This window comes from Lynx canadensis, chromosome D4 (assembly GCF_007474595.2).
Source record: "Lynx canadensis isolate LIC74 chromosome D4, mLynCan4.pri.v2, whole genome shotgun sequence".
Classification (NCBI taxonomy): Eukaryota; Metazoa; Chordata; class Mammalia; order Carnivora; family Felidae; genus Lynx; species Lynx canadensis.
In genome coordinates, this window is record NC_044315.2 from 17,359,202 (window position 1) to 17,372,706 (window position 13,505).

Below are 13,505 nucleotides of genomic sequence, written 5' to 3' on the forward strand. Positions count from 1 at the left end.
AAGGAAAGGTAAAAAGGCAAGGAATATAAGGAGGACAGGGAGTGTGATTACTATAGTAACAAACGACATCCCTAATTGAGGGAACCATCAATTATCTTGTCCCTTTCAATTTCCATTGCAGCATTAGAGACTTTCGGTGAAATGTATTCTTGTAGAGACAGGATATTCTGTTTAAAGTCAGAAAATTCTACTCTGTGAGCAAGGACATCCCATTCCCCCAAATAATTTTCACCGTTATATTCCAGAAACTTGGAAATATTATCCTGTTCTGAAAATATTTTTATTCTCTCTTGGCTATATAGATACCATTCGGACACATGTGGACTGGCTGTGTTTACAGTGTCCATAATGGACTCTGTAATCAGATACTTCCCTTCCAAACCAGCATCTTAAAGTGGCATTTTTCTAACATAGAAAGACACTCTGTCAACTCTATTACTTTCATCATCAGTATCAAAAGTATCTGTTGAGTGGCTATTAAGTATTTGTCATCAGACAAATCCTGCAGTTCACCAACATTACATACTCTGTAAAATACAACCTGGTAGGTTGTTTATAACCATATTAGTGTGTGTGTGTGTGTGTGTGTGTGTGTGTGTGCGCGCGCGCGCGCGCGTAGATGTAAAAAGCCTAAACAAAATAATATCAAGCAAAAATCGACAGCATATATAGCTGAATTGACAGAAATAGCTGAGTTGATCCCAGCAATGCCAAGAGGGGTTTCACATTAGAAAAATTACGGGGGCGCCTGGATGGCTCAGTCAGTTGAGCGTCCGACCTCAGCTCAGGTCATGATCTCACAGTCTGCGAGCTTGAGTGCCATGTTGGGATCTGCGCTGACAGCTCAGAGTCTGGAGCCTGTTTCAGATTCTGTGTCTCCCTCTCTCTCTGCCCCTCCCCCCATCCATACTCTGTCTCTCTCTCTCTCTCAAAAATAAACACAAAAAAATTAAAAAAAAAAGAAAAACTATGAATGTAATTTACCACATTAATGAATTAAGGAGAAAAGCCATATACCAATCCCACGAGAGCAGAAAAATCATTTGATAAAATACAGCAGCTATTCAGGTTAAAAATACCCGATTAGAACCTAGGAATAGAAGGAAACATTCTTAACCTAATAAATATTATTTAAAAATATCTAGAGAAAACTTTATTCTTGATGGGAAAATATTGGAAGTATTCTCTTTAAAATTAAGACCAAAATAAGGATTCTCATCATCACTGCATACGCTCAACATTTATTGAAGGCCTTGTTCGTTCCATAAAACAAGAAGACAAAAATTAAAGGCATGAAGATTAGGAAGGGAGTAATAAAATGCTCATTATCTAAAGATTAATGATTTACATTATTAGAATAAGAGAATAAAGCAAGATGGACATGAAAGATCAAGAAACAAACATTAATTGCATTTTTAAAATACCAGCTAAACTTTGTTATTTTAAAAACGACATGACATTTAAAATAGCAATGAAAAAATAGAAGATCCTTGGAAATAAATCTAACAAAAATTGTGCAGAACCTGTTTGGGGAAATTATAAAACTGTATGGAAAGACATTAAAGAAGACTTAAATTGTAAAATTTATCAGGTATACAGGTAGAAAGGTCCAATATCAGAAGATTTTAATTCTTCCTAATCTGATCTATAGATTTAATGCTTGCCAGTGTAAACAAAAAAAAAAAAACCAAAAATCAGAAACTAAAGCAACCTTAATAGAATTCTCAGAGACACTTAAAAAATTGTTTCTAAAATGTATATCAAAGAATAAAAAGTTAAAAAAAAGACAATAAGTCAGGGGAATTTTCCCCACCCCACATCAATAGTTATTATATAGCATGACTAATTAGGACACTGTGGTATTGGTGTAGCTTCTGTTATAAACAGAAGAGAAAAGCCTAGAAAAGACACACAGACATATTTATCAATACTTGATATACTACAGTGATTATCATTTGATAATGTTGCTGTGACAGTTATCTATGTGGGAAAGAATAAAATTGTGTCCCTACCTCATACCATATACAAGATCATGTGTTATGTAAGATTCCAGATGGATTAAAGGCTTATAAGTGAAAGGCAAAACTTTAAAGTATTTCAAAGATAATGTGGGAAAATATCTTTTTGACATTAGAATAAGGAAAAAACTTCTGAAATCAAAAAGCACTAACATCAAAGAAAAGATTGATGTTTGCCTATATTAAAATTAACAACTTCTTTCAAATATTACAACAAAAAAGCGAGAAGACTAACCCAAAAAAGTGAGACTATATTTGCGATGAATATAACCAATGTATAAAAATATATGTTTTTTAAAAAGGAAAAGGGAAAAGAAAAACAATTAAATGAAAAATAAGTAAATGACAGTTCTTTCCCAGAAGAAACCAAAACAGCCAACAAACATTTGAGAAGGTGCCAACCTCATTAGTAACCCAGGAAAATGCAAACTAAGACCATAATGAAGTGCTATTTTTCATCTACTAATTTGCAAAAAGTAAGAAGTCTGAAATGCCAAGTGTTAGCAAGAAAATGGGTAAACATATATTTTATATACTGATGGTGGGAGTATAAATTAGTAAACACTCTTAGCAAAACAATTTGGCATTATCTTGCAAAATGAATGTTTACATTGGCCTGCAATCTAACAATTCCACTCCTAGAGAAAATTGCATGTGTACATCATGATAGAAGTAAGTGATCATGGGGGCACTGTCCATCATGGATGGCTCAGTTGGTTAAGCATCCAACTCTTGATTTCGGCTCAGGTCATGATCTTGCATTTCGTGAGTTTAAGCCCCACACTGGGCTCCACACTGAGTGTGGAGACTGCTTGGGATACTCCTCTCCTTCTCTCTCTCTCTCTCTGCCCTTCCCCTGCTCACTCTCTCTCTCTCTCAAACTAAATAAATAAACTTAAAAACAAAAAAGGACAAACTAGAAACATCCTGAGTGCCTATCTATCTCCTATCTATCTATAGGAGAATTAAGTCATATTTACCCAATGAAATATTATGCAACAAGATGGATGAATCTTAAACACATAATAGTGAGTGAAAACCCAAGTTGTAGAAGACTATATATTATTATATATATTATGTATTTCTATATATTATATATTCTATAAAACTGAAAACAACCCACACACCAAACTAAACAATATATGCTTTAGAGGAATATATTTATTGTTATATGGTAAAACTCATTATACAAAACAAGAGAATCATAAATACAAAATTCAAGACAGTGTTTACCTCTGTTAGATAGACTGTGGGCTGAGAGAGCAGAGAAGAATGTTGATGGAGGCAATGATTCTGGAAAAATTCTGATCTTTGTTGTGGTGGAAAGGTTAGAGGAGTTTGTTTTGTTATTATGTTTTCATGTGTGAAATATTATAATATAAAATTTAGAGGTCACATCTTATGCCAAGAAAAAAAGATCTAGAATAATAGCATTCAGATACTTCAGATTATATTTTTTCAATTTTAAAAATGAAGACATTATTTGGCTATTAGAATATATGAAAAGACCTAGAAGAGACTTAAATGTAATTACTAAAAGAAAAAAGCTAATCTTAAAAGGCTACATACTGTATGATTCCAACTGTCTGACATTCCAGAAAAGGCAAAATTATGGGTACAGTAGAAAGTTCAGTGGCTGCCAGAGGTTGGAAAGGAGACAGGGAAGAATAGGCAGAGAACAGAGGCTTTTTAAGGTGGGGAAACTTCTCCGTGACTATATACGTGGCTATACGAGATGTAAACATATGTATATTACATAACATTATGTTATGATATATAAAATATATATATTTTTGAAACTATATGTATATATTTGAAACTATAATGGTAGACACATATCATTATACATTCCTCGAAACTATAGAATGTAGAAAACTAAGAGTGAACCCTAAAGACAACGATGGGCTTCTGGTGATAACGATATGCGAGGGCAGGCTCGTCAGTTGTAACGAATGTACCAGTCAGGGGAGGCATGTTGATAATGGGGAGGCTGGGGGGTCTGTCCGGGCAGAGGATATATGGAAACCCTCTGTACTTTTCACTCAATTTTTCTGGGAACCTGAAACTGCTCTGAGCCATAAAGTTTATTAGTAAGAAAGAAAATGAAGGAAGATTTCAAAGGGAGGAAATATCAAGTTACCCTTAGACAACTCAAAGCAGAATTCAGTGTCAGAGACAGTGTAGCAATAGCTGCATAGTTCTTCGAGAAAGAGCAGTCTGGCCCAGTCCTACTGCCCCTGAAGTCCAAAGGCAACAGGAATTCTCAAATATGAAAGAGGTCAAGGCACCCGGGTGGCCCATTGGGTTAAGCAGCTGACTCTTGATTTCAGCTCAGGTCACGATCTCGAAGTTCATGAATTTGAGTCCCGTGTCGGGCTCTGCACTCACAGCGCGGAGTCAGCTTGGGATCCTCTCTCTCTCTCTCTCCCTTTCTCTCTGCCCCTCGCCTGCTCATTCTCTCTTGCTGTCTTTCTCTCTCAAAATAAATACGTAAACTGGGGCACCTGGGTGGCTCAGTCGGGTGAGCTTCCGACTTCAGCTCAGGTCACAATCTCACGGTTCGTGAGTTCGAGCCCCGAGTCAGGCTCTGGGCTGATGGCTCAGAGCCTGGAGCCTGCTTCCGATTCTGTGTCTCCCTCTCTCTCTGCCCCTCCCCCATTCATGCTCTGTCTCTCTCTGTCTCAAAAATAAATAAACATTAAAAAAAATTTAAAAAAAATACGTAAACTTAAAAAAAAAAGAAAGAGGTCTAGAAACAGCACTCATGGATAGAGGGGAAAAAAAAACTACCAAATGCCAAACTCCAGCCAACTAGAGACAGAGTAAAGAATTCAGGTATTGAGAAGTCATTGTTAAGAGCATGGAATCCCTTTAACATAGAACTGAGAGTAACCAGTGGGAGGACTATGGTCACAAAACAGAAAGCGATTGTTATAAACTCTGACCACGACCCCCCAAACCGACTAACGGAAAATGAAACCACAGCGAATAGCAGGTGTGATGGGAAGGGTAGCAGCACCAATATTCTCCATGTTTTGTAGCAAGGCGCAGTCAGCATTGAACTTGCTACGCAAACATACACACCAACATCTTCGTAGTCTTCACGATGAGACTTCGTACTTCAAAGGATCTTTTAGAAATCAAGGCCTAAACTAGCGAAGAAAGATTCTGGTAAAAATTAACAATTCTTTCTGCTTTACTTCCTGTTCTTTTTATTCTGTTAAATCAAGAAAAATGAATCACTTCTCATTTTCAAAATACCAGGTATAGCCCTATCCCATTAAAAATATATTTTTTTAACATTTATTCATTTTTGAGAGACAGAGAGAGATAGAGTGTGAGTGGGGAGGGGCAGAGAAAGAGGGAGACACAGAATCTGAAGCAGGTTCCAGGCTCTGAACTGTCAGCACAGAGCCCGACATGGGGCTCGAACTCACAGACCGTGAGATCATGACCCTGAGGCAAAATCGGATGCTTAACTGACTGAGTCACCCAGGCGCCCCCGCCCTATCCCATTTTTATCAGCCAATTTATTTTCCTCTCTCTTTTTATACATCTTCTGTGAGTTCTTCTGTCTATGTAGATGTTATTCTGGCATTGGCATTCAAAGCAATCTTATGCCTTTCTGTATTGTTTGAATTATTTATGGTATATGTTTTATTTTTTTAATATGACACTGAAGTAATCGCTTGATTATAATTTGTCTTTGCTAACTGGGACACTAAGACATTTGAGATTTTTCAATACAGTGGGATACTTTAGTGTTGTAGTAATGTGTAAAATTGTGAAACCCTTGAAAGAAAGAACTGTTTCTCCATTATGTTTATATCTCTTATAACACCATGCACAGAGCAAATGCTCAATAAATATTTCTGAAGAAAATGTTACATATTTTTTTCTATTTTTCCTTTAGGTTTAAGAATAGCCAGAGAGAAAACACGCCAAGAAATCATCACGTAAACACCCTTCTAAGGAGATTCCCTTTAAATTTCATTCGCTGTGTCTCCTTGAAGCACAGCTTCAATTTGTCCACAGGTAAACACTAAACCCTGGATAATCATCTTTTGGATCTACCCTAAAAAAAATCTTTTATTTATTTGTTCATGAGCTGATTCAACAAATATTTACTGAGAACCTACTATGTACAAATACCTTCCTGTGTTGTATATACAGCAACGAGTAAAAGAATGGCTTTATCCTCAAAGAGCTTCCATTTTAGTAAGAGAACATGGAAAGAAGTAAATAAACTAATATATAACTTCTCCTATGGTGATAATGCTATGAAAAAATAGTACAGTTAAGTGGAGAAAAATGGTCAGGTATGGGACATAAGGTGGTCACAGAAGGTCTCTCTGAGAAAGTGACATTTGACCAGAGATGTGAGTGACCTAGAGGGGTAAGGCATGGAGATGTCTTGGTGAGGATCCTTCCACACGAAGGTTGGTCAAGTGCAGAGTACAAGGCTTGATCACGGGTGCTGGCCTAAGGGACAGAATGACCAGAGATGAAGACTGGTTTGGCCAGAAGAGTGAGACAGGGGTGTATGGGGAATGAAGAGTTTGGTTTGAGATGTGTCTAGTTTGAGATGTCCTTTGACCACCTGGACTGAAGGGGTGAGTGGACAATTGGGTAGATGAGGCTGGAAGCTAATGTACGTGTTGGGTTACATGGGACTGGAGGTCAAAGCCCATGTATAATTAATTGAAAACATGGACAAAGTCAAATAGAATAGCCACCATTTAATGTTGGACAGCTTAAAATAATAGTAAATGTTGCTCCCTAACAAATAACCCACTGACTTTGAAATATAATCCAAATTGCAGGAACGCTTTTCTTTCTAAGAAATTCACTCTTTCAATTCGCGTACAAGAAGAAAAGCTTCTGGTTCACAGCTGTGGTGTGGTTGTTTCTCTGCCTGTCGTTTGAAACAGCAAAGCAGGGGCTCGTCAATGAGGCTCTACTGAATGGAAGTAAGGTCTTTCGCCTCGTTGAACCCTGGGCCTGACCATCTGGCTTTGCACAACGTCGCTGCTGCACTCATCGCTTTTCAGGCGTAGAGGCCGTCCAGGGCGAAGAGCCTCGGCATGACTGAAGCCACGGCCTGACAAGCAGGGTTGCTCCCACGGCGGGTTCTCAGTGGAGCCCACAGAACAACAAGGAGATTCTGCCAATTAGTGAAGGATGGTGGGCTTCAGGGTGAGTCATGCCAAGACTCAGGAGCAGTTTCACCTACAGACCAGAACATTCTACCCTCCCTTCCCTTTCGCCTCATATTCCTCAAATGCCAGTGTTTCGTGCTGACGTTAGTTTCCAGTGGCTCTCCCACAGCCCCAGCGGGGCCTTCGCCCTTCTCTCTGTCCCTTGGTTTAGCACTGGGGTTGGGGATTAATGCATTTCAGTCAGGCTCAGCGTTGTGAAACCTGGCCCAGATCTGTCTCTACTAGCTGCCCAGACTTGCGATCCGGTGGACACTCAAGGAAGATGACACCCTGATTTCAGAGTACAGGCTATTCTAATTTTCCCTATTTAGGAAATGAGCATCATATCCACATGCCTCATAGAGATCCAGGGGTATGTCTCACAGAACTGTCATAACAAGGATGTCTAAATAGAGGAGATTCATGATAAGTGGACGTTACTCATTTGGAACTGAGAAGCTATACATCATGTCCCACGTGCAGAATATATAAGTAAAACTCAAAGGTAAACTGAGCCGTGAAAATCTCAACGTCAACTCAAACTGAGTCCTCCCCATTCCATGGCCAGTGGCAGGCCAAAGTCTTCCCCCATGATTTCATGAAATCTTAAATTCCTCATGGTCCCCCGGCCCTTATGCCTGCGTCCTTCGGCACTGTCTCTCTCTCTTTTTCCCCATATCCACTCATACTCCCGACGGAAACACGTCTCTAGCTTTCATCAAAAAAGACTCGTTCCCAGAAAGTATCTGGCGGGTTTGGTAGCTTTCCTAGAGAGTTCAAAGGGAACAGGGAGGGGCCCGTGGTGCCCTACACGCCTTTGGTCGTCTCACCAGCTTTCTTTCCTCTCTTCCCCCTCATTCACCTCGAAGGCCAGTCTTTACTGTGTTCATAGCAAGTTTGAGTTTTAACAGAAAGTTATATATGTATATGTATATGCATATATATAAATATATACTTACATATATAGCTCCTTATATGTACTTATATGTATGTACTTTCCTATATATACATGTATGTATACGTATATGTATATATCTACTTCCTTATATGTACTTCCTTTGAGTCACAATGAACTGTCATACACCAAGGGTTCACTGAGATCTTGTGCTCATGCGGATTGTAATCATCACATGCAAATAGTGCCCATGGGAACACAGATACACATATTACACAGATATGTGTTCCCTTGTCTTTATACTTTACTGTACTTACACTCTACTTTACTTATAAAGCACAAGCTCGAAGAATAAATTATTAAGGATTTCAACAGAGCTGTAGCAGCACACCCAACTAAGCATGCGAAATCCTGAATGCAGGGTCCTGTGTGACCGCACAAATTGCAGGCACACGAGGCAGACCCTGGAAGAGCATCTTCCAGTCCAAGTCAAGCCTTCAAATTTCTATAGCCCTGGCTCCTACATAACAGAGCACTCTGGGATACCAGACCAGAAATACGCAACCAAGCCTCTCCCAAATATCTGACCCGTAGGGACTGTGAGAGATAATAAGTATTTATTACATAGGAACAAACAACTGATATATAAGTCTCCATAAAACGCTGACTCCTAGATTCTAATTCAGGGTCCAGAAGCATGCAACTTTCACCATAATCCCAACCATTAGGGAAGAACAAAGCAAAACCACCATGAGATACGACTTCACCCCCACGAGGCTGGCGATATTCAAAAAGATGCTAATAACAAGTTGGCAAGAATGTGGCCAAGCATTAGAATCTTCACATACTGCTGGTGGGAATGTAAAATGGGGCAGACACTTCGGAAATAGTCTGGAAATTCATCAAAGGTTTACACGTAGAGTTACCAGAGCGGGTGGCAATTCCATTCGTAGACATAGACCCAAGAGAATTGAAAATATATGTCCATTAAAAATCTTGTACACAAATGTTCATGGCAGCATTATTCGTAATAGCCCCAAAGTGAAAACAAACCAAGTATCTATCAGCTGACGAATGGATGAGAAATTTGATAGATCTAAAAATGGAATATTGTTTGGCAATAAAAAGAAACACAGGGATTGCCTGGCTGGCTCAGCCGACAGAGCATGTGACTCTTGATCTCAGGGTCGTGAGTTTGAGCCCGACATTGGGGGGAGGGCTTTACTTTACTTTACTTTTACTTAAAAAAAAAAATACATTACTGTTACATGCTACAGTATAGGTCCACCTTGAAAACGTGCTAAATGAAAGATCTGGGTCACAAAAGACCACATAGTTTATGAGTCTGGTTACATAAAGTGTCCCAAATAAGCAAAATCAGACAGACAGAAAGTAAATTAGTCATTGCTTGGAGCTGAGGATGTTGGAGAGTGATCCTCATGGATAGGGGGTTTCTTTTAGGGATGAGGGTATGTTGTAAAATTGATCGTGTTGATGGCTTTGCAACTCTGGACGCTAAGAATGATTGTGTTGTCCTCTCGAAAGAGGTGAAATGTAGGGTATGTGGATTACATCTCAATAAAGCTGTTATGCCAAATAATAATCCCCTGATAATTCTAGTGCCATCGGGCCAATGTTTACCCTTGAGAAATGCCACTTTTATTTTTATTTATTTTTTTTTATATATATGAAATTTATTGACAAATTTGTTTCCATACAACACCCAGTGCTCATCCCAAAAGGTGCCCTCCTCAATACCCATCACCCACCCTCCCCTCCCTCCCACCCCCCATCAGCCCTCAGTTTGTTCTCAGTTTTTAAGAGTCTCTTATGCTTTGGCTCTCTCCCACTCTAACCTCTCTCTTTTTTTTTTTTTCCTTCCCCTCCCCCATGGGTTCCTGTTAAGTTTCTCAGGATCCACATAAGAGTGAAACCATATGGTATCTGTCTTTCTCTGTATGGCTTATTTCTTTTTTTTTTTTTTTTTTTTTTAATTTTTTTTTTCAACGTTTATTTATTTTTGGGACAGAGAGAGACAGAGCATGAACGGGGGAGGGGCAGAGAGAGAGGGAGACACAGAATCGGAAGCAGGCTCCAGGCTCTGAGCCATCAGCCCAGAGCCTGACGCGGGGCTCGAACTCACGGACCGCGAGATCGTGACCTGGCTGAAGTCGGACGCTTAACCGACTGCGCCACCCAGGCGCCCCTCTGTATGGCTTATTTCACTTAGCATCACACTCTCCAGTTCCATCCACGTTGCTACAAAAGGCCATATTTCATTTTTTCTCATTGCCACGTAGTATTCCATTGTGTATATATACCACAATTTCTTTATCCATTCATCAGTTGATGGACATTTAGGCTCTTTCCATAATTTGGCTATTGTTGAGAGTGCTGCTATGAACATTGGGGTACAAGTGCCCCTACGCATCAGTACTCCTGTATCCCTTGGATAAATTCCTAGCAGTGCTATTGCTGGGTCATAGGGTAGGTCTATTTTAAATTTTCTGAGGAACCTCCACACTGCTTTCCAGAGCGGCTGCACCAATTTGCATTCCCACCAACAGTGCAAGAGGGTTCCCGTTTCTCCACATCCTCTCCAGCATCTATAGTCTCCTGATTTGTTCATTTTGGCCACTCTGACTGGAGAAATGCCACTTTTAAAGGTGACATTGGTATAAAATGGAAAGGCTTAACTGTAATAATTCTAATTAACTTTCTCATGATGTTTACCACTCACACCTTTCTGAAGAGAAAAATACAACACGTGACAAGACAAGTCAGGAATAACTTGGGATAAGACAGATCTTTGACTTCAGTCCGAAATGACTTTTAAGCCATCCAGCTTTCTTGGGGAAGAACAAAAAGAAAGGAATGACAGTGGCGGTGAGGATTGAAACGAACTCTTTAGAAGAGAACAAGTGTGTCAGAAACAGAAAAGCATTAATAGTTCCTCTTCAGAGGCTGTAAAGAGGGACTTTAATTTCTCCGTGAAGTGGCTTTTGTGCTTGTTCTGAAGAGGCCTTGTCTAGGCCGGGCCGCCCCAATGTCATTCATCTTGCTTTCTCTCCGGGGTTAGCCAGTCTTCCCGTAGCTGGGACGGGATGACAAAAACCAGGATGTACCTTATAATTTCCACGAAGGCAGTTTTTATTCTGATTTCGTGTCTTGGAGGCCTAGCACTTCGCCTTTCTCTCTGGAGAACTTGCAGACACAGTAATTATCTAATGTTCTATTTGTTATGTGCAGGGTCTGAGCCCTGTAGGGGCTGAAAGTGAATCTACAGAGAGACAAAAGCGAGAGGCTCTCCTCCCTGAAGAAACTTCCCTCTCGAGGTATGCATCATCCGCCCTTTCTCTTACAAAATGGGGAAGATCAAACCATGGCTCTGTTTCCACTCTCTCCTCCTTAACCATAAGAGCTGAATTGTTTAAAAAAAAAAAAAAAGGTAGGAGCCTTAAAAAAATCGACTTCTGTACAAACCATGGAAAACACTTGAATATGTGTGTGTGTCTGTGTGTGTGTGTGTGTGTGTGTGTGTGTATTTCTTATATAACTCATAACTTTAGAACGGAATAATTTGTTGGAACTCCAAAGATTCCTTTTTAGGCTCCTGAGGTGACCCTGAGCCTCTCCTAGGAGGGACTGTGCATTATTTATGTTAGCGCTAAGCCTCATGGTAGCATATTGCCTGGAACATAGCTTATGCTGGGTAAATGCTGGACTTTCCAGAATCACCTTGGGAGCTTCCCTATGTCTCCTTTGGCACCTCTCTCTTTGCTTGCACCCATCCCGAATCACTATTCTCCAAGCGGCTTTGAGTATGGCTTTGTGTGGCCTTGTCTGCACCACGACCCCCTCCGTGGCAAGATGCTTTATAACAGGACCTCACTACATTTCACTGAGGGCTGTGTGCCATGAGTTACAAGGCAGCAAGACCATTTTTTAGGAATGGCTAGAATTTACCAATTTTTCAAACTGTCTTGCTGGATGAGGGGACAACATATCCAGCCCCAAAGAGTTCTGTTAGGTCAGTTCCATTTAGCCGCAGTGCCATTCATTCAAAGATGGTTCTTGGGTCCCTCCCTGTTCGGCTCCAGGAAGCTTGCTCTAGAGCCCGGGCCAGAGTCTAGGAGACAGGGAAGGGGCCTAATTGTGAAGCCACAGAAGGTAAATAGACCCAACAATAGCACAGAAGTCCCAAGAGCATGCCCTGTTAATTGGTCGGGTCTCCACGTAGCCCCACATTTTGGACCCCCAATCAACATTTAACATTAGGTGCCTGTAAGCCCTCAGGAGAAACTTTCTGCTTAAAGACCTTTTGTTCCTCATGAGAAGAACCGGAGAAGTGGGTTTGTTCTAGTTGAGAAATACACAAAAGGCAATGGAGAGCAGAGCAAATTAGGGTTGGGGGCTGAGCTAGCATCTGTCAACTGCCGCCTTTTCTCTCTGCATTAGTTTATAAATGTGACTCTCAGGAGGCCTATTCAATTGGGAGAGGCCTGATGAGTGGCTGATTTCCTAGGGGGGGTTGTCTTAAATCTCTATCACTTGGATTGCATCGGAGGTTTTAAAGTCTTTTCCTCTCTCTCTCTCTTTTTAATTCAGGAAAACACGTTGCAATTTTGCCGCTTAACTCTAGAGATGTTCTATTTGAATGAACAGGAAGAAATCAGTAGAGTTTATAATGGAAAAAAAGATTACTTTGGTTTGAAAAGCACATCAAAGCAAGCAAAAACAGCAACAAAACGTGTTTTTATCACCATAAGAGCACAGGTTCTGAGGGCTAAAGGCTAGTCTAGTCTTTGGCTGGATCTCCACATCATGCTTTGTACTGCATGGGGCTAGCTTCAATATGTTCTTGTTTTTCTTCTTAGGAACTCTTGATTTCCAGCCTTTCATCTAGACATCAGAAGAGTTCACCTGATCCTAACTGAGGGAGCGGTTCTTAGAAAACAGAGCTGGAGCATTTAAAACACAAAATGAGCCCTTGGGGACCAGATTGCTTAACCAAAGCAAATCTTCAGCCTGATGATGATGACACTATACCTGTTAGCTTTGCTTGTCCAATTCCTCTTTACTTAACTTCCATTTCATTCATTCATTGGAGAGCATTGTAAAGAACTGGGCTTTGAGGTCAATAAACTGGGTTTAAATCCCCATTTGGATGCTGTTGAGCCATGGGATCACTGACCACTTTACCTAACTTTTCCGAGATTCAAATGGCCTCTCCTCCAAAATAGCTGTGGAAGATTCCGATGAAATAAGCTATAAATTGGTATTATGGACTGAATTATGTTCCCCTAAAATTCATATGTTGATGTCACAACCCCCATAGTTGTAACCATGTTGGGAGATAAGGGCTTTGAGGGGATGAGTAAGTTAAAGCCCCTA